Below are 4,937 nucleotides of genomic sequence, written 5' to 3' on the forward strand. Positions count from 1 at the left end.
TTTAACACATCATATCTCAAAACATAATATATAGTTGAAAAAATAAGGGTTAAATATGTAGGTCTTATTAATATGTACAAGTTTTTTTTTTTTTTTTTTGCAATGTTTAAATATTTTATATACTCAAAAATTATTCAAAAATCAATACAGTTGTCACACTAATGTAAAACTGAAATTTGTTTTATTATCGAATTATACTTTATAAAACTATAACTTTACATTTAACTTTAATTAAAGTATTATTATGAGTTCAACTTTACTATAATAATTAATTTGATTATTAAACGAAGTTTATATTAATAATTTACCCGTAGTTTTTAGGCATAGTCCTTTATTAAACTTGCATTAGCAATTAATTTAACAAGAAAAATAAAAAAGAAACGTTTACAATCTTTCTTTTATTTGTACCATTACCAGTTAAGTTAATTATTTTAAATTTTAAAATTCATTTTTCCAAATTAAGATTTTAACATTTGAAATATAGGTACACTTATGTTTTCGTTAATGCGTTTGTAACAAATTTACTTCAACTGCTCCATTCAATAACTAGTACAAAACATATTATGCACTGAATTTCTAAATAAATAAAAAAGTTAAAACTGTTCTGTTTAAAAAAGTTACACTTCCTATTTTAAAATCTCTGCACTACTATAAAAACTACAAAGTACTAAACCAACTATTATTTCACAGAATATTCTAACCATCACAAAAACTAATCGTTGTATATTCGATTGTTTAAACTGAAATCACGCCCAAACTCCCTTTTTCTTTTCTCTCTTCTATCATTAGAGTTCGAATTCTATCTCTCGAAATTTTTAGGTGTGCTTTTGCAAAATAAAAAAAACCCTAAAATTTTTATAAGACAGGAAAGATAATTCAAATTAAAAGTTTTTAAAACATGATTAAATTAACTAAAGATGCATTGCAACTTAATTTTGAAAACATGTTTAAAGTGACTTGAGCTTACATAGATGTTGCGATTCTAATATCTATAACTATATTTACTATTTCTATCAACTGTTAGAGCAAACTAATGAATATTACAAAATAATAATTTTTCTTAACTCTTTGAATGAATTATATTTTGTGTTTTGACGTACATCAGAACAACTTACACAACATTACAGATAATAATATAAATAATCACCATGTGTTTTTAGTATATTTTTTAAACCAAACTATGACAATCTGTATTTCTTTATTAATCAAAGTTATTATATGGTAATTTTTTTATTAAATATACATCATGTTAGTATATCAAGTTTGTTTTACTGAGATAACTAAAAAATATTTATGACACTGCGTTTGAAATTTTATTTTTACGCGAAAAACACTTGAGCTGAAAAGGTTAAAAGTTTAGTCATACCTTGAAGGGATAATATTTGTTTACTAATAATAAAAAAGTACTTATTTTTTTTATTGAATCTCAAGTTGATGTTAAATTACCTAGCTAGTGTATAAGTAAAAAACTGGTTAAAAATTTCAACAACCTATACATAAAATTTACTTGTTTGTTTTTTTAAATCAATAAAAACTGATTAACCAATATATTCATTAAATACAAAAATATAATACTCTACTGTTAACTAAATTTAACATAATACAAGTAATTTTTAAAATTTGTATATGTTGATAGGTAATCACTTAACTAAAGTTTGAATTTATATCAATTTGTTCTTGGCTATAAATTCGTAATTACACAATTATTTTTGCTACTTGATTTGTTTGAACTTTTTAAGTCTAGCTTAAGTTTGTGACACAATACAATAAATTAAATGAATAGAATAATTCTATATATTTTTAATCTAAGCTGACATACTAAAATGTATTGTAAACATCAAATTTTATTAATTCTATGAGTGAAATAAAAAAATATATCTTTTTAGATAGATATAATTAAGTAAAATAAATAAGAGTCTATTGACATTGTACAACATAGTTTTAGGCACTTGTTGTATGTAATACTAATTGTAATGTTGAAAAATTTACATTTAAGTTATTAATTAGTTCTTGCTTATGTATTTAATATTTTTTGATACTTGTATAATTCTTGTAACATTGTAAAGTAGATTTAAATTACTTCGAAGTTGAACAGCTGCAGATTATAAGCAAGAGTCTGCATAAAACATTTATAGTATTGGTTTTTACTCTGAAAATAAACTTTTCAAAAACCCTTTAAGTCGTCTCTGTAAAAGTTGATTTAGTAAACCTAATTCTATTCTAGGACACTATATATAGCACGGAAAAAATAAATCTAACTTTAAAAACGGCTTTTTGAAATATTAAAAAGTTTGATATATCAAAATTAATCCCCAATTGTACCTTTAAATGAACGAAAAGAACCTTTTAAGTAATTGTAAACATTTGACTAGCTTTTATTTAGAAAAAATTGAATCTTTATGTAAACTTAGCGTGTCTAAATTTATAACTATTTAATTAAGTAAAGTGATAAGATAATTTAGTCACTTAACAAGCTTAAAGTTTTTGCTTTATTTCATGTCATTTAACGTAAACATTTTGTTATAATTTACTGCGGATCTGTTCTTTTAACCAGAACAGTAAAAAATGGTTTTGAAAAAATCATATTATTTCATTAAATATATATTTTTGATATGAAACAAACAAATAAATATACAAACTTGTTACGCGATCAATTGTTTTTTAAACACATACTTTTTCAAGTAAATGCTTAAATAGGTTTAAAACTTTTTAATTTTTAGTTCTTTATTTTTTTGAGTTATTTGTTTTGTATTGAAATTATAAAGTAGCTAAATTATAATAAAGGAAACTATTAAATGTATTTACATTTTGTTGTTAGGCTAGCTGCAGTAGTAAAGATCTAGGTGTTTTTTATTTATCATATAAGTAAAATGATAAAAGTTAATAATACAGCAGTACATAAATAACATTTAAGCCCCTATAAGTAGAAAATTTGCAAAACAGAAAAAAGTTACTTAAAGAAGTTTATAAGACATAAGACTTACATACGTATTTTTTGTTGTTTTATTCAATTATACAACACTTTTTGAGTTGTGGTCCTTTAAATTTGTTTCTAAGATTTTTACTTATTCCGAGTTTGAACAGTTTTGCATCCAATACTTTAGCAAGTTTTTCTCTAAATAATGTTAAACAAACATTTTGATCAGCGATCATTATTTATTGATTATTTTTATTTTAAGCTTTGTTGTATTTTGATAACAGTAGTACCTGGGTTTTGAATGTTATAAAAATAATTATTGTAAGCATAAGTTTAATTTTTAGATACAAAATAGTTTCCAGATGTTGAATCTTCTATGATTGCCACCTTAGAAGTAAAATTATATATTTTTTAAATCTAACAAATATTTTTCAAATACCACTTAATTATTTGCTTTAAGATAGCAAAACCATCACCATTTGTTTTTTACAGGTGTTTTACTCATAGAAAATCTTAATAAACTTTGTAAGCTTTAAAATATTTTGGTTTATCAATTTAATTGCTTCTTAAAGCACTTTTGAATTAAATTAGGTTGAACAACTATTTAAAATAATATAAAGTGAAAATTTCTTTCGTACTCCCGTTTATATGGCTTACTTGATAATATAAAAAACAATTATTAAACTTATAAATTATTTACTAAACACGTGCGTAACATTTAATTTTATTATTAGATCAATTTTAGGAAAAACTTATCAGTATTTTAATAAAACAACATTTATTGTACTATTTCTTAAAGTATTCATTACATAAAGTTTAGAATTCAGAGCAAAGATAAAAAGAAGTTTTTTAATGTTTGATAAAATAATTATAATTACTAACTTGTAAAAATATTAATTAATTTAATATAATTTAAAAATCATTTGAAATTGTTTAGCAAATCTATTTTTTCTGTTAATAAACTCTTTTGGTTAAAACATATAAAGTTAGTTTCAATTTATAAAACATATTTTTCTGTAAAAATATCGATATAAATAGTTTTAGATCGTATAATAACATTGTAGTTTTCTTTTTGTAGGTTTAATTACTCTTTTCCGTTATAATATTTCAAACAAAGTATCATACAAGTTAAAATAATTGCAATGTTTCGTTTTTTTACTACTATAAGCTAAATTTTTGTCAAGTTTAAATTATTTAGAATAGTAGAGTTATACTGACAGTTAAAATTTATAGAACATCTTTAGTTTTTTAATTATCAATATCTAACCAAATGAAGATATTGTTTAATTTGTGTTAAACAAGTGAAACATTGTTTTTGTAACAAAATAATTTATTAGATGGTAAATGTTGTAAATATCCATAATATTTGTACACCAAGTTTGTTGAAGTTAGATAACTAGATATCTTTATGACATTTTTTTTTGAAATTTTACGCGAAAAACACTTGAGTTAAAATTTTAAAAGTTCATTAATGCCTTAAAGAAATATTTTTTGTTTACTAAAAACAATAAAAAAATCTTCTTTTCTTCAAGAAACTATTTTTTGAAAACATTTTTGCTTAGCTAGCTTACATAAAATGAAAATCCAATGCTTATTATCAATTATACACTGAATAACTTTGGAGAATTTTAAAAAGTATTAATAAAAGCCGCATAAACAAAAACATTCTACAAACTATAAGAAAACAAAAAGTTTTAATTTGAATTATTCATTATTGTTCAAATAGTTTTAAAATTTAGTTTGTCTTACTGAATAACCACTTTGAATAACGTTTTTTAATTGTTCGAGTTTCATTTTAATGTTGACTTCGTTTTTACACAATTATTTATCGATTGAATTTATTTATTTAATTTGCACGTTGATCGATATAAACTTTTTTGTAAATCTCTGTAAACTTTGTTTCATGATTTATAGAAATTAAGTAAGTTTAAATAAATATTAAATCAAAGTAAAGTTAAGCCGCAAAAGTGTAAAACATTTTTATAATACAACCTATCCTTTCCACAATTTACAAAATTTT

The sequence above is a fragment of the Thalia democratica genome, chromosome 1, assembly GCF_965202585.1.
Source record: "Thalia democratica chromosome 1, ktThaDemo2.hap1.1, whole genome shotgun sequence".
In the NCBI taxonomy this organism is placed as follows: Eukaryota; Metazoa; Chordata; class Thaliacea; order Salpida; family Salpidae; genus Thalia; species Thalia democratica.